Source organism: Eleutherodactylus coqui, chromosome 8 (genome assembly GCF_035609145.1).
Source record: "Eleutherodactylus coqui strain aEleCoq1 chromosome 8, aEleCoq1.hap1, whole genome shotgun sequence".
NCBI classification, from domain to species: Eukaryota; Metazoa; Chordata; class Amphibia; order Anura; family Eleutherodactylidae; genus Eleutherodactylus; species Eleutherodactylus coqui.
In genome coordinates, this window is record NC_089844.1 from 205,730,269 (window position 1) to 205,756,540 (window position 26,272).

Here is a 26,272-nt window from a genome sequence, read left to right on the forward strand (position 1 = left end):
GCTTAGTAGGCTGTCCTTACGGTAGATTTGGATCATCTCCGCTCATTTTATTCCATCATCCACTTCCATTTCCCCTCATGCTGTTACCAACTTTCCTCTTATTTTTTTTTTCTAAAACTTTACACGTGTTTTCCTTTTTTTAGGATTGTTATAATTTAGGTGATTTTAACCCCTTAGTGACGAAGACAAATTTTGTAATTCTGACCTGTGTCTCTAACATGGAATAACTCCGTAAAGGTTCTGCAGATCCCGGTGATCCTGACATTGTTTCCCACCACATATTGTACTTCATGTAGGTGGGAATAATAGAACAAGAGAATGTGTGAATGTTTATTTAAAGCCCTTCACAGTTTATTCTAAATTCGTGCGGACTCTCTGCCCCTGTGACAAATATTTATTTAACCCCTTCATGACACGGCCTATTTCGGGCTTAAGGACGCAAACATTTTTGGTGGATTTTCTTCTCCATTTATCAAAAGCCATAACTTTTTTATTTTTCCGTCGACGCGGCCGTATGAGGGCTTGTTTTTTGCGTGGCGAACTGTAGTTGTTATCGGTGCCACTTTTGGGTACATAGACTATATTATAAAACTTTTTTTTTTTTTATGATAGCAGGGAGAGAAAACGCCATAGATTTTTTACATTTTTTTTTTTACAGCGTTAATCATGCAGCATAAATGAGACATTCCATTTTTTCTGCGGGTCGGTACGGTTACAACGATACCAAAATTCTTACTTTTTTTTTGGTTTTCCCACTTTTCTGCAATAAAAACCCTTTTTTTGGAAATCTTTTTTTTTTCTAAATTGCTGCATTCAAATTCCTGTAACTTTTTTATTTTTTGATGTACGGAGCTCTGAGGGCTTACTTTTTGTGAGACGAGCTGTAGTTTTTACTGGTACCATTTCGGGTGACATACAGCTTTTTTGATCACTTTCATTGCGTTTTTAGTGAGGCAAAATGCTAAAAATTAGCATTTTGCCTCTGTTTTTTAGCGTTTTTTTTAATCGTTTTTTTTTCCGTGCACAGTCAAATGCATGTACAACTTATTGTACGCATCGTTACGGATGCGACAATACCAAATATATGGGGTTTTATTTTATTTTTACCTTTTTTTATGCTAATCTGAGATAAAGCATTAAAAAATGTTTTTTTTACTTTTTTACATTTTTTTATTCTTTTTTTAATCTTTGTTTTTTTTATTAATTTTTTAAATCTTTGTTTTTTTTACACTATTTGAGTTCCTCTGAGGGACTTTCACCACTGCCCTGATGATCGCTGGTATAAGGCATGGCAGAGCTACTGCTCTGCCATACCTTATTGCTTATACAGCGATCATAGGCATAGGCAATACAGGACTCCAGTGTCTGGCGTCCTGTTGCCATGGTGACAGGCCGGGCTCTCGCGATAACATCGCGAGAGCCGGCCGGAGACACAGAGGGAGCGCGCTTCCTCTGTGAACTCTTTCCCTGCCGCGATCTACTTAGATTGCGGCAGGGAAGGGGTTAACAGCGGCGGGCGCATCTCCGATGCCCCCCCCCCCCCCCCCCGCTGTTGCAGCCGGAGGCCGGCTGTGACTGACAGCCAGCTCCCGCTGCGGGATAGTGCAGGATCATATGTGATCCTGCGCTATCTCCAGGACGTAAGTTTACGTCCTGTTGCGGGAAGTACAAGACTGTCAAGATGTAAACTTATGCCCTGCAGCGGGAACGGGTTAAAGCAACAAAATTGGGAAAATTTTGAAAAAAATTATCATTTGTTCATACTTTCAAATATGTGCAAACATGCTGTACGAATTTTTGATGGGATATTTATTGCCATCTGTTTACTTTATTCTGGAAGCACATTTGAAAAAAACTTTCTTTTTTTCAACCATCTAGGAGACGCACCAATCTAACATTAATTACCAACATTTTGATGAACCCTTTGTTTTCCTGCACCGGGCCAAGATTACAGAGGCTCATGGGTGTCCGAGTGATAGAGACCCCACCAATGACCCCACTCTATAAACTACACCCCTGAATGTACTCACTGAGGGGGCCGGGGGATTTGGACCCCACAGTTTATTTTCAGGAATGAATGCAATTTAGAGGAGAAAAAATAAAATGTCGTATTTTTGCATGACAGCAGCCATTTTTTTGTAGTCTCCTGACATGCAGTACTTTCTATTTGAGGAGGTCAGTCACATGATAGATCTTCATTTCTGGTTCAAGTTGGGTTAGCGCATAACCCGTACGAATCCTATAAATACAGAACACAACCAAGGACGCTTCGGCTCACCTCATTTAGATGTTTGAAAAGTGCACAGCTGACTTTAACAGGATGCACAGAGAGACCTGAAGCCTCGACTCCCCGTGCAGCAGCGAACACAATAGTATCCAGCATCCAACAAATAAGACCAAGCTGGAAATGTATGGCATCATAGTAAAAACTGCAGCCGTGTGCCCGGGGCCCCCCAAATACTGACGTCATGTCTATAGATTGACACAGGAAGTGACATCATGTCTATAGATTGACACAGGAAGTGACATCATGTATGTAAATGACCCCCATCAGGGGTGCGTTAACCCCTTGTATATCATGAAGAGTGATGTCCCTTACAGGATGCAACCGAGAAGAACCATCTGAGGCCTAAAACCTAACCAATAAACGTTGAGTCGGTCATTTCTGTAATTCGACCCTTCGGAGTTCTGGGGCTCAACTGGGGAATCCAAAAGGCTCCTCTTGCAAAAAGTTTTTTTTTTGCCATCCCCCTCCTCTTGTGGGTTTGTACACCCTTTGTATGCCGATTCGCCAGAATGCCAGGCAGCTGCTGGTGACAGAGGACATGTGTTCCGCCTTCCTAGAGGTGCGTCCCGCATAGTGTAACGGACGCAGAGCGCATGCATCACGCAGGCCGGATCGCAGGGATATTCGGGATTAGTTATTAAAAACCTTTTCTTTTGTTCAGTCCCTTTCCATAAGCTACAAACTCTGGAACACGCCGGTGTCATCAGCCGGCCACTGACTGGATGGAAAAATGCGCTATTTTTTTAACGCACGTCTTATTGCATAAAGGCTGCATTTTTATACAGATTTTTGCGCAGTAAAAATGTAAACAAGCTGATGATGTCACCCCCCCCCCACCCCCACGCTGATGATGTCACCCCCCCACCCCCGCGCTGATGATGTCACCCCCCACACACACACACACACCCCCCACCCCCGCGGCATTACGCAGGTACAATCGGATTAGAAGCCGCAGAAATAGTCATTTACCTGTTCATGTCTAGATTGGACAAAAAAGCTGAGGCAGCAAAACTGGATGCGGCCTCGGCGCTCGGGGGGGCTGAGACCACCTCATTCACATCAGTGGTACACTGACATCAGCCCAAGGCGACTCGCACACAAACTGTGTTTTTACAGCATTTAGAGTGGCATTTCTTGGTGCAGGCAGCCAAACTGTCAGCTGTGAGCTCCTACAGCTCTGCCACATGTGCACATACTTACATCTAAGCTACATGCATGCACGCACACACACAGCTCTGCTACATGTGCACACACACAGCTCATACAGCTCTGCTATATACATGCATGCACACACACAGCTCATACAGCTCTGCTATATACATGCACGCACACACACAGCTCTGCTACATGTGCACACACACAGCTCATACAGCTCTGCTATATACATGCATGCACACACACAGCTCATACAGCTCTGCTACATGTGCACACACACAGCTCATACAGCTCTGCTACATGTGCACACACAGAGCTCATACAGCTCCGCTATATACATGCACGCACACACACACACACAGCTCATACAGCTCTGCTACATACATGCACGCACACACAGCTCATACAGCTCTGCTACATACATGCACGCACACACAGCTCATACAGCTCTGCTACATACATGCACACACATCTGCAGCTGGCGTGTTAAACACTGACTTTATTACCTCTAAATTCCCACATACAAGTATAGTACTACATGATCGCCCCTTCCTGGTCACATGGTTATGGCATCATCTCCGGCTGCTACGGCAATCCCTTTGATCTTTTTATTGGCTGCCCCTGTGTGTCCTCCTCCTGCACCCTGGGGAAGATCTGTGAGTGATGTGCTGGAGGGGATCGGGTCAGGAGAGGAGGACTGTGGAGCTGCGGTATGTATGGCTGCGGTCAGAGGTCTCTGGATCTGTCAGACCCTCCTGACTCTGGATAATAAAATCTTGCTGAAAACTGCCTCTTTTAGGCCACATGCACATGGGCCATTGGATTCCGCATTTAGGAGACCGCAGCAGAATCTGACCCTGTGCCCAGCTAACATCCGCACATACCTGACATCGTCCTTCTTTTTCTGTACTGTGGTTGGTCACCATCGGACGTGCGCAGTACAGATTACTTTTTTTAAAACGCGCTTTTCCTGCGGAGTCCGCAGCACGCCTGCAATTTTTTATCTGCGAGCGGAGACCGCAGTTGGTTTCCACTCATGTGCATGAAGAATCAGTTTTCCAATGGAGGGTTATTGCTGCGGAATCCAGAGGCGGTCACCTGCTCCGGATACTGCAGCAAAAATCTGCCCATGTGCATGAGGCCCAAGTCAGAAAAATACGTAAACGTGGAGAAACTGCAAAGAAACCTGTTATGGAATCAGTCCTGGAGAGACTAGAACGGACGCGGCCCTCAGCGAATCAACAGGAAACTGTACAGGAACATATTGGATACAGTAAATGTACCGTGGGGGGACATCCACGCAGAACAGCAGGCCAGCCTCCATCAGTGGCGCAATGGATGGCACATTGTTACTTGGAGGGCATGCACTCTGAAAGGAATGGCGCGCCTCTGGGACTAAATAATTTGGACACAGCGCCATTATGTGCCCAGCCCCCAGAACCAGGAAGCCAGCAGAATCCCCACAAGTAAATTGTTAACTTAATCACATTGGCAAGTGGGGCACAGGGGAAGGAGGGCTCCCTGCCAGTAGACAACCCCTTTGGGGCTCCCTCATAATACCGCGAATTCTACATAATTTGCGGTACTGATGTACGATGTTGCATCTGATGAAGACACCCAGAGGAAGTAGGAAGCGAACATAGAATTAGTTGTGTCGGCACAGTCTAGTCAGAGGGCACTGTGTGTTCACAAACACATCACATAGGCCGGCCTATTAACAGCAGACACCCATGGGCTCCTCTCTACACAAAGACCAGGACATGTTTCTGCATTCATTTAAAAACTTTCACTTCAGCCAGTTTAGGAAAGGGAGGGGTGCAGAGTGCGAGTAAATGGGGGGGGGGGGGGGGGGTAGAGAGTGCAAGTGAATGGGGGGGTAGAGTGTGCGAGTGAATGGGGGGTAGAAAGTGCGAGTAAATGGGGGGGGGGGTAGAGAGTGCGAGTAAATGGGGGGGTAGAGAGTGCGAGTAAATGGGGGGGTAGAGAGTGCGAGTAAATGGGGGGGTAGAGAGTGCGAGTAAATGGGGGGGTAGAGAGTGTGAGTAAGGGGGGGGGGTAGAGAGTGCGAGTAAATGGGGGGGGGGGTAGAGTGCGCGAGTAAATGGGGGGGGTAGAGAGTGCGAGTAAATGGGGGGTAGAAAGTGCGAGTAAATGGGGCGGGGGTAGAGAGTGCGAGTAAATGGGGGGGTAGAGAGTGCGAGTAAATGGGGGGTAGAAAGTGCGAGTAAATGGGGCGGGGGTAGAGAGTGCGAGTAAATGGGGGGGTAGAGTGTGCGAGTAAATGGGGGGGTAGAGAGTGCGAGTAAATGGGGGGTAGAGAGTGCGAGTAAATGGGGGGGTAGAGAGTGCGAGTAAATGGGGGGGGTAGAGAGTGTGAGTAAGGGGGGGTGAGAGTGTGAGTAAGGGGGAGTGAGAGTGTGAGTAAAGGGTGGGTGAGAGTGTGAGTAAAGGGGGGTGAGAGTGAGTAAATGGGGGGGGGAAGAGAGTGCGAGTAAAGGGAGGGGTAGAGAGTGAGTAAAGGGAGGGGTAGAGAGTGAGTAAATGGGGGGGAAGAGAGTGCGAGTAAAGGGAGGGGTAGAGAGTGAGTAAATGGGGGGGAAGAGAGTGCGAGTAAAGGGGGGGTGAGAGTGAGTAAAGGGAGGGGTAGAGAGTGTGAGTAAAGGGAGGGGTAGAGAGTGCGAGTAAATGGGGGGGTAGAGAGTGTGAGTAAGGGGGGGGGTAGAGAGTGCGAGTAAATGGGGGGGGGTAGAGTGCGCGAGTAAATGGGGGGGGTAGAGAGTGCGAGTAAATGGGGGGTAGAAAGTGCGAGTAAATGGGGCGGGGGTAGAGAGTGCGAGTAAATGGGGGGGTAGAGTGTGCGAGTAAATGGGGGGGGGGTAGAGAGTGCGAGTAAATGGGGGGTAGAGAGTGCGAGTAAATGGGGGGGTAGAGAGTGCGAGTAAATGGGGGGGGTAGAGAGTGTGAGTAAGGGGGGGTGAGAGTGTGAGTAAGGGGGAGTGAGAGTGTGAGTAAAGGGTGGGTGAGAGTGTGAGTAAAGGGGGGTGAGAGTGAGTAAATGGGGGGGGAAGAGAGTGCGAGTAAAGGGAGGGGTAGAGAGTGAGTAAAGGGAGGGGTAGAGAGTGAGTAAAGGGAGGGGTAGAGAGTGAGTAAATGGGGGGGAAGAGAGTGCGAGTAAAGGGAGGGGTAGAGAGTGAGTAAATGGGGGGGAAGAGAGTGCGAGTAAAGGGGGGGTGAGAGTGAGTAAAGGGAGGGGTAGAGAGTGTGAGTAAAGGGAGGGGTAGAGAGTGTGAGTAAAGGGAGGGGTACAGAGTGAGTAAAGGAAGGGGTAGAGAGTGAGTAAAGGAAGGGGTAGAGAGTGAGTAAAGGGAGGGGAAGAGAGTGAGTAAAGGGAGGGGTAGAGAGTGAGTAAATGGGGGGGGGGAGAGTGCGAGTAAAGGGGGGGTGAGAGTGAGTAAAGGGAGGGGTAGAGAGTGTGAGTAAAGGGAGGGGTAGAAAGTGCGAGTAAAGGGGGGGGTAGAGAGTGCGAGTAAATGGGGGGGGTAGAGAGTGCGAGTAAATGGGGGGGGGGGTAGAGAGTGTGAGTAAGGGGGAGTGAGAGTGTGAGTAAGGGGGGGTGAGAGTGTGAGTAAAGGGGAGGTGAGTGTGAGTAAAGGGGGGGTGAGAGTGAGTAAATGGGGGGTGAGAGTGAGTAAATGGGGGGTGAGAGTGAGTAAATGGGGGGAAGAGAGTGCAAGTAAAGGGAGGGGTAGAGAGTGAGTAAATGGGGGGGAAGAAAGTGCGAGTATAGGGGGGTGAGAGTGAGTAAAGGGAGGGGTAGAGAGTGTGAGTAAAGGGAGGGGTAGAGAGTGAGTAAACTGCGGGGTAAAGCGTGAGTAAAGGGAGGGGTAGAGAGTGAGTAAATGGGGGGGGGGAAGAGAGTGCGAGTAAAGGGGGGGTAGAGAGTGAGTAATGGGAGGGGTAGAGAGTGAGTAAAGGGAGGGGTAGAGAGTGAGTAAATGGGGGGGGGGGTGAGAGTGAGTAAAGGGAGGGGTAGAGAGTGTGAGTAAAGGGAGGGGTAGAGAGTGTGAGTAAAGGGAGGGGTAGAGAGTGAGTAAATGGGGGGGGGGGTGAGAGTGAGTAAAGGGAGGGGTAGAGAGTGTGAGTAAAGGGAGGGGTAGAGAGTGCTAGGTTCCTGGTATCTGATTACACAGTGTATCTTAGCTACAGCCAGTATCACATAGCAGGTTAGATACACAGAAGAGCCGACTGCATGTACAGACAACTACACTCATACCAAGGGGAATTAAGAAAACGTAAAGTTAGGGGGCATGGCTAAGCTACCAACGAGAGCAGACGCACACTGCCAGGGCTCCGCTATTGCTGAACAGGGTTTGGTTCATCCGCAATTTAGGAGCCTGGGACAGCTTACAGCAGCGGTCCGCTGGCCTCCTGTGCTGCAGAGGATCAGATAGCGCCCCCTCTGAAGCAGATCCATGACCGCAGGCAAGTGCAGAAACCGCGGCCTTGATTAGTGAGGACATCCAGACAGACCGGCACTACACAGAGGGAGGCAGTAACAGCCTTCCCTGTCAGCTGTGGAGCTCACCGCGGACCCGATGATCCTGCAGTGCGGTGTAGCTGTCAGCTTGGCAGGGGAGAAGGTGAGGGGTAGCGGTGAGCCTGCTCCGCTCTGGAGAGGGGGAGTCTGCTGGCTCGGAGCCATCAATCAGGGGACCCTGGTCCTCACATCAGGGCTCCAGGATAATGTTCCCCATCAGACACAGCAGCGGGGCAGCATCCTCCCACACTGATCTGCGGTGCTTGGGATCGCTGCTCTGGAGGAGGAGGGGGAGAGGTCTGCTCACTGCCGCCCTGATGTCAGTGCACCCGCCATAGTGGGAGGTTCTGTGTGGCACACAACACCCTGCTCCGCTGTTGGCCCCATAGTCCTAACACTTCCATATGTTTATATATCCACCTCGAGGTCTTTGCAATAAAAGACTAACTTCCAAGCTTATACCAATTAAGTGGTTCCTCTGCTGCCACCCAGTGGTGAGAATTGGCACAGCAACCTCATCTATGCATAAAATCACCAATTGCTGCTTGATTTAAGTGCCTTTACACCAGACAGAGGAACTCGAATTCCTACTTCTTCCAATGCACATTGCCAAAGAATAATCAGGAATAGGTTGGTCCATAAGCCACATTAACATTAAATCGGAGCCCCGGTATTTCTCTAATAAGTCTTTCACAACTAGAGACTGCACTCCTTTAATCACCTCATCTATTTCCTGACTGCCTTTCTGAGGGACTTAGAAACAAATCTCTACCTCAACCAATTTGTACAGTCGATGTCTGGACCGCCACGTTAATCAATGGCTAACTGCAGTATTGACTCTAGATAGGTGGACAATAAGAAAGTAAAGAAGATCGAGAAAACAATAAAAGGTCGGGAGGGGACGGTTGTCATCGTAGTCCCCAGCAAAGAACACCCAGCGGAGCCTAATAGCAGGTGCAGACCTATGTAAATATAATGACCAGGCATTGCTGCACCAGTCCCCTGAGGATCCGCAGTGTTTAGAGACCTACAATCACATAGCTGCATACCAACAGCAGAAAAGCTGCGACACAAATAACAACTAGCATAACCTTCAGGAGCGAGACACCAAGTGTGATCCCATTGTAACCAAAGTAATAAATAAAGCTGGAGGTTTAGGGGTGTAAGCCCTGCACAAGAACAATGTACCCATAAGCAAAACCATGTAATAGAATTCTCTTTCTATCAAGGCTCACTGGTGCCATGACACAAGCACCGGACCGCTTGCCAACAATGATCCTTTACTATCCCGCTTCTCATACTGCAGCCCGTGCAAATATATGCTGAGCTTCTTGCTGGTCTGACCAGTTATCTCACGCTAACCCGTAGCTGGCCTTTGAAGTAACTAAATGTACGCCCTTCCATCACAAAGAGATCTCCACGATCTATCCCCAGAGCTTGGGGCAAAGGGTCATGGACAGATACCTAAGAAAGTCCGACCTAAGCAGTACCCCCAATCCTCTCCACAACCCTTGGGCCTTGTCTCATCAGAAAACACTCTTGCTTCCGCCATGCCGTGAAATAAGGGCAACCACAGAAGACGATCTCTCCCAGGATCTCATCCAAGAAACAGAGCAGGGATCACCGTTCGACTCTCCAAGTCATAGCCCATCTCGTTCAACAACCTCATGGACACTACAAGCTGCCACGGTGGCACAAGAGGTGTTCAGATTCCTTATGCCGATGTTTGACAAACAATTGGAAGTGCTCCACACTTCTATCAACTCAGCCCTCTCACTTATAACCACAAATGCCCAGAGGATTACAGAACTAGAAAATAAAAGTGAGTTCTCAGGAGATCTCAGTCTCCAACTTGGAACAATCCATTACCAGATGTCGGGAAACGGAGCAGGAACTGAGGGAGAAGAAACAACTTGTGCTTCATAGGTCTCCCAGAGAACATCATGGGCCATGACTTACTAAATCTCTGCTGACGGAGGAGCTCCCTAAACCATTATCTCCAGACATACCCACTGATAACACCTGTATAGAAAGAGTCCATAGAATTGGACCCCCTAGACCTCCAGATGCAGGAAAACAACAAGTAAACTGGACAGTTAAGGAGAGCATCCTAAGAGATTACCGCCAATCAACTTTAAAGATCAGAGATTTCAAAGTGCTGATTTTCCAGGACTTCTCGGCGCTTGTAATCCAGAAGCGCCTTCACCCCAATCTGTCGCTACCTTTATGAGAATAATATACGGTTCCAACTCCTGTTCCCGGCCAGGCTTAAAATGCAACATAATGGTCAACAGCTGATACATGATGACCCTAGGTCAGCACGCCGATATCTCAACCTTAACAAAGATGGTCATCCGCATTAAACAGGCTTTAGGAAACATTGACATTCTCCAGTAGGTGAGAGGCTCAAAGTCAGAGACCACATTGACCCGTCAGGGCTGCAGTACTTGTTCTTTCTCTTAATTCATTTTTTTTTTTGTATTCAAAGTTTTGGGGCTTAGTCCTCATGATAATCTGGAAACTATACAACTAAGAATGTTAATGGTTAATTTTCATGGTTGTACTGTTCTGATGCCAAGATGTCTTTCCTCTCCACTGCCTCCCAGGTTTAGCTGGCTGGTGCACGGGTTCCCGACCTGCATCTATCTGATCCCTCGTTGCTCGCTGGGACAACGGAGGAACAAGGTTTTAAATACTAACGCAACACGCACCAATCCACTCTTGTCGCTATGACACACACCAGGTATACATCAGAACAAGAATACATGAGCTCCGCTGACATTAAATTGGTTTTGTGGAATGTGGCAGGCCTCAACACGCCAATTAAAAAGTAAGAAGGTCCTCACTCGAGGCGCCTTACATTGGATGTGGTCTTTTTACAGGAAACGCATTGGAAGTCTGGATCAGGAGCCTCCTTGAGGGCCTCCTGGCTAGACTCTTGCTACACTGCTAGCTATACATCCAAGACACGTGGTGTGGCCATTCTCTTTTGAAAAGGCCTGCCATAATCCATAGAAGAGGAGTGTTACCATAAGGCCGGTCAGGGACCATGGGTGACAGTGACGCAGTTCGCCGCGGCGTTCTGGGATGGTGTTGCGCCTAAGTTCAGGTCGGCGGGCAACGGCGCCATGCTCCGGAGTGCGGGAGTGGTGTGTGGCACGCACGCTCTACCTCTGTTAGTTATAGTAGCTGGCTGGGAGCTCCACTCAGCCGGCTTGATTGGTTTCCGCCCAAGGGGTGGAGACTCCTGAATATAGTCTGGCAGCTGCCAGTTATTGTTTCCGTTCCCTGTGTGTCTGACTTTGGTCCTGCTCTAGTGAAAGTTACCTTGTCCCGATCCAGCTTTGCCAGTGTTCTGTGGTTTTCCTGCCGTGTTGGTTTATTCTATCAGCCTAGCCTGTCGGTACTAGTAAGTTGTCATCTGCATAGGTACGGCGGTTCCTTCCTGTCCTGCCACTAGGCAGCGTAGGGTCAGTGTTTGTGGCCTGGACCTATCCACCTTTGGGGCTACCTCCAGGAAGGGACATTGGCATGGGTGAGGGTCAGGGAATCCCACGCCATGCGTACCTCTGCACCCTACTAGTACTGTAACATTATAACCGGCCAATAAAATATTTTCTTGCGGTTTTTTGAGGTGGGATTCCCTGTGTAAATTGAGTCCTACAACACGATTACGAGTCAGATTCGGGCCGGGATGGTTCAGGACCTGTCAGGACGTCTCAGCCATCATGAGCAGCGGTTGGTTGTGCCCACTGATCCAGTACCAGAACCTAAATACCCATTACCCAAGGTGTTCTTGGGGGACCAGAAAAAAATTCTTTGTCTTCCGGGAGGCTTGTAGGTTGGTTTTTCGCTTGCGGCCTCATTCCTCTGGGTCCGAGCCCCAACGGGTGGGGATCGTTATGTCTCTGCTCAGAGAAGGGCCTCAGTCATGGGCCTAATCTTTATCAGCTGATTCCGCTTGTCTGCAGTCGGTAGTCTCTTTTTTCATTGAGCTCGGGAATATTTTTGATGAACCCGATCGTGCAAGTTATGCAGTCAGTAAGTTGTTGGCCCTTCGCCAGGGGCGCCAGTCGGCAGAAGAATATTGCTCTAGTTTCAGGCAGTATTCAGGTGAATCTGCATGGAACGACTGTGTGCTCAAAGATTTGTTTTTGGGAGGCCTGTCTGATACAGTAAAAGATCTATTGCTGTCCCATCCGTCACCATTCACCTTGAATCAAGCTATGGAATTGGCAGTCAGAGCTGATCATAGACTCAGGTCTAGAAGGGAATCTAAGCTAGAGTACCGTTAAGAACGTGGTGCTAAGTCTCTGGCGACTTCTACTGCCTGTACCCCATTGTCAACCCCCAAAGCTGATGGTATGGAAGTGGACCGGTTGAGTCATGAAGAACAGAGGAGGTACCGGGTTTCAAACCAACTCTGTTTCTACTGCGGCAAGGCTGGTCATCGCATCGCGTCCTGCCAGGATAGACAGATACAGAAGCAGCAGGAAAACTTCAGCTCCTAGGTGACTGTCGTGAGGGTCATCTAGGATGTCAGGTACTCCCTATATTGCTGGTGCCTTGTGGTGTGTCTTACAAGGCTTTTCACAAGGTGGGACAGGCATTTATTGATTCTGGGTCGGCTGCAAACCTTATCCATTTGAGGTTCATAAGACCACTGTTATCAAGTTTTACCACGTTAGGTCTGCCTATCCACTTTATCAATATCGATGCAACCCCTCTGTCCTCAGAGGTAGAGCGTTGGAGGACACCAGAACTTTGGTTCATGGTGGGCGCATTACATTCGGAGGTTATTTCGTTTCGGGTCATGGAGAAGATGTCTGTGGATATCGTTCTGGGATTGCCGTGGCTAAGGATGCACAGTCCCCAGTTCGATTTGACTACTATGGAGCTAGTTCGGTGGGGAGGGTTCTGTCAGGATCATCTAGTGCCTGTTACATTGTGCTCCACCGATACTATTAGTATTCCGGATTATTTAGGGTATTTTCAAGATGTGTTCTCTAAGAAGCTTTCTGAGGTATTACCCCCACACCGCGAAAGGGATTGCAGGATTGATCTTGTCCCGGATAGTCCCATCCCTAAGTGGACCATATTTAATCTGTCAGGTCCAGAGCATGAGGCTCTTAAATCCTATATTTCAGAGGCTTTAGCCAAGGAACATATCAGACCAAAGTCACCAGCTGGAGCAGGCCTATTTTTTGTTGAAAAGAAAGATGGGTCTTTGCGGCCTTGTGTCGACTATCGGGCTTTAAATAAGATTTAAAAAATCAGTGCTCGCTCCCTCTGATCCCTGATCTGTTAAATCAGGTAGTGGGAGCATGCTGGTTCTCTAAGCTTGACCTTCGGGGGGCTTATAATCTTATACGTATTAAGTCTGGTGACGAGTGGAAGACCGTGTTCAACACCCCATTGGGGCACTTCGGGTGTCTGGTTATGCCCTTCGGGTTATGGAACGCCCCTGCGTTTTTTCAGGGGATTATGAACGCGGTCTTCCACGATTATCTAGGGGTTTTATGGTTGTCTATTTGGACGACATTTTGGTGTACTCGTCGGATTGGGACACGCATGTCAGACATCTCCATTTAGCGTTAGAGTAGTTACAGGAGTACCAATTGTATGTTAAATTGGAGAAGTGCTCATTTGGGGTCAAACGCGTGTTATTCCTTGGATATATCATTACTCCAACTGATGTGTGTGTGGAGTCAGACAAGGTTGCGGCAATCGCACAATGGGCTAAACCTGATAATCTGAAGGTTCTTCAGTGCTTTCTTGGGTTTGCCAACTTTTACAGAAAATTTATCAGAAATGTTTCAGTTATTGCACAACTGCTGACTGATCTCACGAAAAAAAGGAGCGGACGTGACGTCGTAGTCTCAAGAAGCTTCAGAGGTGTTTAAGCAACTTAAGAGGGCTTTTTCCACCGTGCCGGTGCTTGCTCAGCCGGACTCACAGAAGCCCTTTTTCAAGGAGGTAGATGCTTCAGAAGTTGAGGTGGAGGCAGTCCTCTACCAGGAATTGAGGGGCTATTGAGGGTATAGTCCATGTGCCTTTTTTTCCTGTAAATTCAGTAGCGCCGAGCGCAACCACGATGTTGGGAACAGGGAACTGTTGGCAATAAAATGGACATTTGAGAAATGGCGTCATCTTCTGGAGGGGGCACGACCCCAGGTGACAGTCTCCATCGATCACAAGAACTTTGTGTATCTTGAGAATGCTAAGCATCTTAATGCGCGGCAAGCCAGGTGGGCGCTTTTCTTCTCAAGATTCAATTTTACAGTCACGTACCTGCCCGGAGATAGAAATGTGAAAGCTGATGCCCTCTCCCGTAGTTTCGGGACTCTGGAGGTTAAGGACTCTTCTCTGGAAGGCATCCTACTGCCCGGTGTTGTGGTGGCAGCCCTGACACGGAACCTTCCAGCTCAGCTTCAGGAATATCAACAAGAAGCCCTGGAGGAGGTTCCGGAAGAGAAGTTATTTGTAACGATGTCTTTGCGTTTGTTGGTTCTGAAAGAGTCTCATTCCTCCGTTTTTGCAGCGCATTCGGGGGTCCAGGGGACTCGAACTATGTTCCCGATTCTACTGGTGGCCCGGCATGGCATGGCAGTTCGTAAATTGGTGTTCAGCTTGTGCACTTGGTAAGAGTCGCCGTATGAGCCCTGAGGGACCGTTAATGCCGCTGTCAGTACCTGATAGTCCATGGTCGCACGTGTCCATGGATTTTTCACTGACCTCCCTCTGTCACAAGGTTGTTCTACCATTTTGGTAGTTGTTGACAGGTTCTTGAAAACGGCCCATTTTGTTGCTTTGGAAAAATTACCGTCTGCCGCTAAATTAGCGAAGATTTTCATTAGAGAGATTATAAGATTGCACGGAATACAGGTCAATATAGTTTCGGATCAGGGGGTGCAATTCGTAGCCCAATTTTGGAGGGTCTTCTGTAAAAACTTGGGAACATCTCTGTCTTTCTCATCAGCATTTCATCTGCAGACGAATGGGCAAACGGAACGTAAAAATCAAGATCTAGTACAATACTTGCGTCTTTTTGTGGGCGAGAGGGTCAGTCGGTGGGTAGAGTTTTTACCTTTGGCCGAATTTCCCATAAATAATCGTATCAGTTCTGCGACAGGGGTGTCATCCCCGGTTCCTGACGTCTATTCTAGTACCTACAGCTTGTCCCGCTGTTGATGTTGTTACTAGTGAGTTGCAGGAGGTCTGGAATGGTGTGCACAAGAATCTAGAGGAAGCAAGTGGTCGTATGCAACTACGTACTTGTAAGAGGTCCACTGTGTCGGAGCCATTTGAGGTGGTCAGAAGGTCTATCTGTCCATAAAGAATTTAAAATTGAAGCTCCCCTCGGTAAAGCTAGCACTGCGTTTTATCGGTCCTTTCTCCATAACGCGAGTCATTAATCCTCTATCTTATGAGATGGATTTACCGAGTTCTTGGAGGGTGCATAGGGTGTTTCATAAATCCCTTTTGAAGTTATTTATCCCTCCGGTTGCCAAGCCAATAAACCTGGCCGATTGCTGGTTCGTATAGCCAATATGTTCATGCCAGTGGGCGCGCGCGTCACTCTCCTCCACTATTCTGGGCGCGCGGGCGTCACTCTCCTCCACTATTTTGGGCGCTGCGCGCGCGTCACTCTCCTCCACTATTTTGGGCGCGCGCGTCACTCTCCTCCACTATTCTGGGCGCGCGTCACTCTCCTCCACTATTCTGGGCGCGCGCGTCACTCTCCTCCACTATTCAATAAACACTAATATATATAGAAAACAGATACAGTTAGGGCCAGAAATATTTGGACAGTGACACAAGTTTTGTTATTTTAGCTGTTTACAAAAACATGTTCAGAAATACAATTTTATATATAATATGGGCTGAAAGTGCACACTCCCAGCTGCAATATGAGAGTTTCCACATCCAAATCAGAGAAAGGGTTTAGGAATCATAGCTCTGTAATGCATAGCCTCCTCTTTTTCAAGGGACCAAAAGTAATTGGACAATGGACTCTAAGGGCTGCAATTAACTCAGAAGGCGTCCCCCTCGTTAACCTGTAATCAATTAAGTAGTTAAAAGGTCTGGGGTTGATTCCAGGTGTGTGGTTTTGGATTTGGAAGCTGTTGCTGTGACCAGACAACATGCGGTCAAAGGAACTCTCAATTGAGGTGAAGCAGAACATCCTGAGGCTGAAAAAAAAGAAAAAATCCATCAGAGAGATAGCAGACATGCTTGGAGTAGCAAAATCAACAGTCGGGTACATTCTGAGAAAAAAGGAATTCACTGGTGAGCTTGGGAACTCAAAAAGGCCTGGGCGTCCACGGAAGACAACGGTGGTGGATGATCGCCGCATACTTTCTTTGGTGAAGAAGAACCTGTTCACAACATCAACTGAAGTCCAGAACACTCTCAGGGAAGTAGGTGTATCTGTCCCTAAGTCAACAGTAAAGAGAAGACTCCATGAAAGTAAATACAAAGGGTTCATATCTAGATGCAAACCATTCATCAATTCCAAAAATAGACAGGCCAGAGTTAAATTTGCCGAAAAACACCTCAAGAAGCCAGCCCAGTTCTGGAAAAGTATTCTATGGACAGATGAGACAAAGATCAACCTGTACCAGAATGATGGGAAGAAAAAAGTTTGGAGAAGAAAGGGAACGGCACATGATCCAAGGCACCCCACATCCTCTGTAAAACATGGTGGAGGCAACGTGATGGCATGGGTATGCATGGCTTTCAATGGCACTGGGTCACTTGTGTTTAGTGATGACATAACAGCAGACAAGAGTAGCCGGATGAATTCTGAAGTGTACCGGGATATACTTTCAGCCCAGATTCAGCCAAATGCTGCAAAGTTGATCGGCAGGCGCTTCACAGTACAGATGGACAATGACCCCAAGCATACAGCCAAAGCTACCCAGGAGTTCATGAGTGCAAAAAAGTGGAACGTTCTGCAATGGCCAAGTCAATCACCAGATCTTAACCCAATTGAGCATGCATTTCACTTGCTCAAATCCAGACTTCAGACGGAAAGACCCACAAACAAGCAAGACCTGAAGGCTGCGGCTGTAAAGGCCTGGCAAAGCATTAAGAAGGAGGAAACCCAGCGTTTGGTGATGTCCATGGGTTCCAGACTTAAGGCAGTGATTGCCTCCAAAGGATTCGCAACAAAATATTGGAAAAACAATATGTTGTTTGGGTTATGTTTATTTGTCCAATTACTTTTGAGCTCCTTAAATGTGGAGTGTTTGTAAAGAAATGTGTACAATTCCTACATTTTCTATCAGATATTTTTGTTCAACCCTTTAAATTAAACGTTACAATCTGCACTTGAATTCTGTTGTAGAGGCTTCATTTCAAATCCAATGCGGTGGCATGCAGAGCCCAACTCGCGAAAATTGTGTTACTGTCCAAATATTTCTGGCCCTAACTACGGTATATATTCATACAAATACAAAACCCTTTCTAATGCTTTATGTTGTCCCTAAATTATACATAAACAGCACCGCTGACCGATCCTAATGCTCAGCACAGCTGACCGATCCTAATGCTCAGCACTGACCAGAATTTGTATTTGTTGCTTTTAATTGTTGTTCTTCCTGTTATCTTCATATCCCAATATGTATAAGATGACATCATCATTGACTCGGCACTTAATTTACACATACTAGATTAGATAGATAGATATGCTGAACCCTGTGTGACAAGCCGGAGTTCACTCGCCTCTGGATCCCCATCCACATGGTCAGGAAGTGGCGCACCTTGCACAAGAATATGCTCCAGCAGTCTGAAGCGTCTCTAAATCTGGCTCCTGTCAGCCTTTTTTTTATGGTATGTCAAACATCATACACAGTCCATATCGTTTTTAGGGTTCACAACCCACAGGGTCCAGTCACTAACCCCTTATGGGGGTCTGGAGGGTGCCTTCCTCCATCAGACAGATTGACAGACCAAGCTGGTCCAATGCAAAGTCCCCAAACACCCCGCCTGGGTGTGAGATTAGGGTTGTCATCCCTGTCAACCTCAGGGACTTTGCTGGTCCTCACTGGACTCCAGCTTGCAATCTGTCCTGCACTGCCAAGCTGTAGCTTCCCCCTTGCTTCTGGCAGGAACTGTCTTATATGCAACCAATTCCTGCTACACCCATCAGGTGTTAACCCTATCTTTCCCTTTCCAGGTAGCAGACTGCCTGTGTAGCACCCTGTGCAGGTCATTCTGATACTGCACCACTATACCTGTTAGTATGATTATCTAGCTTGCTTCCACAAATCTAAATGCAGGACATAATGGACCTAGTATCTAGATTCTATGACTGCCGGATGCTATAACAATTTGGCAATGAATGTGGACTCCCTGCTCATCTTGCCCCCCTCTTCTCTTACTTACCATTTATGCTGTGGATTGTAACCATTAGACTTTATATTACAATTGTACCCTTTGTTTGACAAAACTCAAAATATTTGTCAAAGAAAAAGGTTCTGGGACTTTGAAGGCAGCGATGAAAAAAAACAAAAATAAAAACAGGCTAAATTATGCATAAGTGAAAAAAAAACGTTAAAATATATACAGATAGTCCCCGGTTTACGGACTTCACAAGATGCGAACAATCTGTCCTGCACAGTATGATGCTATGGCATTACATCATACTGTGTATCAAGTCTGATAGAAGCCTGTTGGTCAGATCACGGGGCACTGTGCTTGATGGGCACTCTGCATAGGCACCCCTGAGGCCTTTCAGCAGGCCCCCGGCTGCCTAGCAAGCGCAAAGCGTCCCGCAATCTTATAGCGGGACACTCTACAGGCCCCCTGAACGTCGGGTGCCGGCTGTTTCTTACAGCGGGCACCCGGTGGCAGCAGTTCTGTTGAGCCGCGCCGCTTGTCGGAACTGTTAACACTTTAAATACTGCTGTCAGAACGGTATTTAAAGTGCTAACAATTCCGACGAGCGGTGCGGCTCGATGGAACTGCTGCCGCCGGTTGTCCGCTGTAAGAACAGCCGGCACCTGCCATTGTATGGAGCGGGATCCGACTGCGATCCCCTCCATACAACCATTTGATAGTGATCCGGATGTGAGCTCTACGCACATGGCCTGGCATCTATGTACTTGACTTCCAATAGTTGTAATGGTAAAATAAAAAAAATCACACTTCCATGCAAATCGCACGGCCTATAAGTGTAATGTGATTGCTTACAAGATCCCACAGGAAATAATGGGCAATCACCCAAAAATAGGACATGGAGCGATCTTCCAATCATATTATGCATGCAGACGCAGAGTGGTCACAAAAATCAATGTTCACATTTTTTATGGGAGACTCTCACAAAAGTTGCCACTTGGTAAGAAAATGAGTTTCTGAAAGCTTCTGGTCAATTGGATAACGTTACCCCGCGCCTCATCAACCCTGAAGTTAGGAGTTTAGAGAGTTTTTGTAAAAAAAAAAATCAGTTCTTCACCCATAAAACAAAAACCAGTTGTCCTAGAAACTGGATCATGGGCTCATTTTATTGATAATGTTCTAGTCCACAGATATTACTCCAACCCCTTTTTAGGTAGGATGCCTAAATTTGAAGATATTCGTAAGTTTTCAGTGCTGCTCGTATTCTGGATTCCCAAAAATCGCTATTTCCTGGAAACACTCCAGTTCCGGGCTCCATGCCGTTCGCTCTGATTTAATGCCAACGCATTTATTTTATTGTGTTTATATTTGAAAAACAGTTCATGTAAAAGTACTGAATGTGTTTTCATAGAAATTCGGACAAAGCCAAGATGAAAAATGGTATCAGTATGAGAAGAGCAAAATTACAAATACATTACAGGAAATGCATTTCACGCAAGAAAGAGGATTTATGACAAGATAGAAGAATATGGATCACGACAAAGGGGGTTAAAGCGCATTGAACAAACTGAAAAAAACATAAAAGAAAGAGACTTACCTAAATTTTACATGATTTAACCATCAGGAAGAGGCTTGGAGAGGGCGGCTCGGAGGGGGCGGCTCGGAGGGGGCGGCTTTTACATTTTCAAGGAACAGTTTCCTACATTCTGCTATGACTTGTAACAAGAACTGGTGTTGTTCTTCATAATACTTAAATTAAACTCTTGGACCAGTTAGGACACTCCCCCTCCCCCCCCCCCACCCCGTTTGATTTACAAGCTTTCATTTTTCTACTATCATTTTATCTTTCAGGTAAGCAGGGTTTTCAAACCAATCACCTGGATCACTTTTCAAAAAATTGCAATTTTGAACAGTTTAAAAAAATCTAAAGTTTGAGGAGAACTAAAACCTATTTCCTTGACCAACAGTGAATGTGCTTCTTCCAGGCTGGATGGCGCTCTTACATTTCTGTCATATGAGACTCATTTCAACTTCCTGCTCTCGAAAAGAGAATTTCAAAGCCATTTTTTTCCTGACTCCTTCCTTCAAATTTTCGTCCAAAAACCCAAATGCCGCTTGTTTTGACTTTAGCTCCCACAGGTGATTTATAAATTAGCCAATTGCTTTCTCGGATACCTCTTCATTTAAAAAAAATATATATTTATGAGCAATTTTAACAATTGCAAATCTTGGTTGGTTGCCATAGGCGCCTTGGGGCATTAAACCAGGCTTTTACGTAAATAATAGTAAACAAACAAATTTGGCCAATTCCACATAATTCATAGGAAACTGATCCCTAAAAATATACATTTTTAGTGAATACATGGCTTGGGCCATCCACCAGCATGATGAATGGCACCAGGTACCCTGAAAGAAAGGCCTTCTTCAGTAGTAGATCCCAAACATATGAAACCTAATTCGAGAAATTCTGCATGGTCCTCCCTCGGCTGCTGCGGTTTTAGTGGTTCTAAAGGAAAGCTTGAAATCTCTTCGAGATCCTTTATTTGGTTTTTAATCTATTTATCTGTAATCCCACTTTTGTATTTCCTTTTGTCGATCTTAGGCCACTTCGCTTGAAACCTTTTAGAAACATCTGGTTGAGGGCCAGGGATAGAGCCAATTGTGCAGTTGAACACTGCCTTTAACAAGACTTCTAAAATGTGGGGACGACCTGCCGGTATAAAGGATCCGACCGAACATTTGATCTAACACAACCATGTAATGTACAGAAAAAAAGGAGGTAAATGAAAACGCAATTGCGCCATTTTTGATTGGTTTAGTTTTTGCAGCACAAGTGCTGCATGAACTTTTCCCTCTGGCTCAGCACGACTAGGAGGATACCAAAGAGAAAGATTTTTTTTACGGTTTCCTACTTTTAGAAAAGTAAATGATTTTTTTTTTAAAGCAAAATTGCGTTCCCTTGGTTCACTCCGAGACCCGCAGATTTATTTTTTCATGGATTAGGCTGTGTGAGGGCTTGTTGTTTGCAGGTGGAGCTGTAGTTTATATTAATACCATCAGTGGAAACATACGTCTTTTTGATCACTTATTCAATTTATTGGGGGGTGGGGGGTGGAGCTAGCATAACAAAAAACATGGAATTCTGGCATTCGGTCCTTTTTTTTTTCTTACAGCCTTCACCATGTGGTATAAATATTGTGATATTTAAATAGTTGGGACTTTTACATTTGTGGTGATAAAATATGTGGACGGCTTTAAATTTAGATTTTTATAGGAAAAACAGGAAAAGGGTTAAAGGTTAATGTTGAATATTTTTTTTACCGTTAAAAAAAAAAATAAAAAAAATAACACTTTAATTCCACACAGGTTTCTTGAACTTGTGATCATTACATACAGCAATATTACAGTCTAACATTATATAGTTTTCTTTTACTGCTACCTATGCAGCCTTGCCACAGGCAGGACTTGATAGGCATCTATGCATGGCAGCTCTGGGAGCCTTCAGGAGGCTCCAAGCTGCCAGACTAGCCCACAGTACCCCCAGATCCCGTTGCTGTGGATGCTGATGGGCTGCAGGAAGGGGTCCCTTCCTCTAGCTGTTTAATTGCATTCTCCATGACCTTCACTGTGCAGGATTATTATTTTAATAGTTTAGACTTATGTATAGTGCGATTCCAAATGTCAATATCTGGAATACTGGGTCCAGTTCTGGGCACCCCACTTTAAAAAAAAGGCAGACAAACTGGAGCAAGTTCAGAGGAGAGTTACCAAGATGGTGAGCTGTCTGCAAATAATGTCCTATGAGGAACGGGTAAAGGATCGGGGAATGTTTGGCAGAAGAGAAGGCTGAGAGGAGACTTAGGGGGGATCAAAGAGTGGAACAGGTTGCCACAGGAGGTGGGGAGTTCTTCAATGGAAGTCTTCAGAGGCCAGACAGACATCTGTCTGGGATGATTTAGTGATCCCAGATGACCCTGGAGGTCCCTTTTCATTCTACCCTTCTATGAAATGTGCGTTTTGTTTTTCTATTTGTTTTTCTAATTGTTTGTATTTTTTTTTTAACAGGAAAAATGCAAAAGGTTTTTTGTTTTTTTAACTTAACATTTTTCAAATATTTTTACCATTAAGAAAAAAAAAGAACCTTTATGAAACCTGTCTCACTTTTAATCCCCACAGGAGAATTGAACTTAATCTTTTTTCCGCTTGTACTATATTCTGCAATACTTGCAGTACAGTATAAGACAGGTCTTCCGTAGGTCCCTAGCTGCCCTGCTAGCCATCAGTACCCCCCCTGAACGTGGACTGGTGGTTCGGTCAGCTTTGATTATAGAATCTAAACAATTAACTGCCATGATCAGAGCTAACTTTGATGGCACGTTAGCTGTCAAAAACAGCAAGCAGCCAACAGGTATGGAGCGAAGTCTGCTCCTGCACACACTCCATCCACATGATGTATATTGCTATTATGGAGTTAGCAGGGGGTTAAGTACTACTCATACTATAGGTATCAGTAATGAAACTTAAGTTTTATTCCTGTTATTTTTGTCAAACTACTATAGAATCATTTAGTCTTGAGGAAAAAAAATCCACTAAAGGAAAAAGGGACTGGTGGAGGGCTGATGGGGGGGGGGGGGGGGGGGGGGAGACATTCATGGAGTCAGGTATCTGTTTTGGGAAAAAAGCCTAATTTATGGAGAAAATAGATAAAATGATGAACTTACCTTTGTATGTTATGAAATATGCAAACAGAACCCTGGATTGAACCATTGATTTTAGTTTTAGCCCAGGAATACTCTTCGGGCTCAAAGGAAGATCTCCATTTACAATTGAGTATTTTTTTCTCTTCAGGAGAAAACATTTTAGAGAAAAAAAAAAACCAACACACACCTGCCATTTTTACCCTTGGGAGGATTTCTGCCCACACTTTAGGTTTAGCAGCACATGGAGTCATTGCAGGGATGGGAGCAGTAAGGGTGAAGAAGTGTGGAATAAAATAGCTGGTAGTAGTTGGGGAAGCTGAAGTATCATTCTATGGCCTTTAAACTTTGGGACTTGGCCAGTTCAGAACTGTAGTCGATTTCTCAGGGTCCATGCATAAACCAGTAGCTGAAATTACAGTATATACCCCAAGGAATGGAAGTGAGGGTTGCTCAAGCCAAACTTCTCTAGTTTTCCATACAGTCCATTAGAGCGTAAGCGTTGGGATAAGTTCTTTGACATGCTTGTGATGGGAAAGGCAGGCAGAGAAAACTACAAAGGAATACAGCAGGTCACAGAAAAGGTCATTGGCAAAGTCTGGAAAAACTGCAGATGCAATACATAAGCTGAAGGGCATTACCAGGTATTTACAAAGAAACCACCTGACCCAGCCGGAGAAGAGGACTTTCTACTGAAACCATATTTGAGATTCATCGGTATATGGCCTCAGTTTTTGACAAAGAAAGGGGGTAAACATGTCACCTGGGTGGTTTAGAACCAGGAATCAAATCAATAGGGTAATCGTAGGGTCTATTAGGTTGTAATGTTTTGGCCTCTTGTTTATTGAGGACATCTGCAAAGGCAGCATACAGAAAAAGATAGTCCCATTTTTTGGGGCCAGAGGTGTTGCATACTGGAGCCACTGGTCTAAGTGTGCCATCAAAAACCTCCTTGGACAATTGTGTAGAGTCCCAGTCCACAATTGGCTAGGGAAGACAAAGCCGGGTAAGACCTAGTAAATTGGAATTGATAGACTTAAGCAGAACAGAGTGCAATCCTTTCTTCATGAAGGACTCCAATCTGCATTAAAGGAGCTACAGTAATGAACCAAATTATAACTAGCAGTAGCCCTGCCATCAAAAAAAAAAAAAGACACTGATCTAGCTTTCTTCAGAGGGATACGTGGGTATATTATGCTTGGTCACCAAAGCCTGGTAAATACAATTTCTAACTGAGCAAGAGTCCAAGTGGGCCTCAAAAAGAAAAACTGAGTAGAATCATTTTTTAGGAACAATATTTGGAGAAGTTCTGGCCTCACCCAAGGTAGCCTATTCAACTACTAGTAGGTGACAGAGTTTCTCTGTTGCACTTGGAAACATTGGAGATAATATCCCTTTTGACCGCAATACAGACAGGTCCTCAGTGCATTTTCTGAGATGTTCCGCAGGTCATGACAGGGTCCTGCCAAGTTCCAAAGGGGTTTCCTCTATAGGCAGAGGGTTTGGCAGCAAGGGCTACAAAAAGGTGGGAGTCCGTCAATTCTTAAAAAATAAGGTGACTAGGTCATCAAGAGTATTAGGGACTTGTTCTTTAAGTATGTTAGACAAGCCTTTTCAGAACGCAGGCGCCAGACCTTGCTTATTCCACTCAAGTTCAAATGCATAAAAATTGTATTGCTTCTTGATCTACTGTCACGGCTTCTTGATGAAGTCGTAACAAAGAGGACACTGCCAATGATGTCCCACTTGGTTCTTCAAAAATTATTCTGAAGGTGCCCAGAAAAGTCTGGAGGTCATTAATCTGCAAACCTCCTTGCTGCCAAAGTGGGGTTGCACAGGCTACTGTTACTCAGGTGAAAACCTAACACCATAACCCTTGGAAGTCCGTCAACGCTATAGCAGGTGGCATACTGATGGTTTCTGTATAAGGATATGCCCATGTGATACTCTCCCTTATACCTAATGCTCACACATCCAGTTTGTATATCCCCTTCGCCTGATAGCACAGGAACGGTGGTGGTCCCAATACTTTTCAACATAATTTCAGTATACACTATGTCATCAGCTACTGAAAGCATATGGCCTTAAGAGGAGGGGGGGGGTTCCGGATTTTTTCTAAATATTTTTGGGCCTGTGCCCAAAAGTATATAAAAGCAATATATTCACTGTGGCTACTTCAGCGGTCTGGTGCCACAGCATCTGGCAGGTGAGAAGACGTGGTGATGTCTAGTATGAGTGCTTATGTGGGCTTCTAATATAGAAGCCATGAGGCAGGTTTAGGGGAGATTATTGAGGACTTTCTTGTTTGGCCTCACATTGGCTGCAGTGGTCACATGGGTAAACAACTCATGTCACTGCTGCAGACCAAGTAAACAAAAGGCAGGAGATCCTGGAGCAACAGTATGAAAGCAGTGCGACAAGAGGAAGGCATTTTTAAAATTGATTAGCTGACAGTTCAAATTCACATTTTTCTAGTTTGATATAGAGGAGGTTCTTTCGGAGTCGCTCCAAGACCACCTGGACGTGGATGCGATATCCGAGAAAAAAAGGATTTCATCGAGGTAGGCCACAACAAATGGATTTAATAGGTCTCGAAATACATTGTTAATAACAGGTTGGAAGGTGGCAGGAGCATTGCATAGACCGAATGGCATGATTAGATATTCGAAGTGTCTATCTTCTTTTGAACGCAGTTTTCCAATCACCCATACCAGATTATACGCTACTCTGAGCTCCAGTTTAGTAAAGATCTTTGCTGCCCCAAGTCTCTCTAACAGTTCCCGGGATTAACTGGCGATTCTTAATACAGATCTTTTTTAGTTCTCGGTAATCAATGCATGGTCAAAGACTAGAATCTTTTTTTTTTTCCTCTCTCTCGAAGAATATGGTTGCTCCCACCGGGGAGAAAAAGTGCCAGATGAAGCCCTTTAGATGTTCATCCAAATATTCCTGAAGGCCTTTGAATTCTGGTTCCGAAAGGTTGTAGTAAAGCCCAAACGGAATAGAAGACCCAGGAAGCAGCTCAATAGGACAATCAAGGCCGTCGAGTGGGCAGTTGATCGGCGTTCTTTTAGCTGGAGACGACATTGAACGTCTGGTATTGTGATGGCAACTTCTCGTTTTCTAGGGGAGCACCCTTAGGGTCTTGCCCCTGACTGGACATGGGCAGCTTGGATCGGCAATTCACCTTACAATACTCAGGAGGGGAAGACGATAGTTCTTGATTCCCAGTTGACAGCCGGGTTGTGAGCAGAG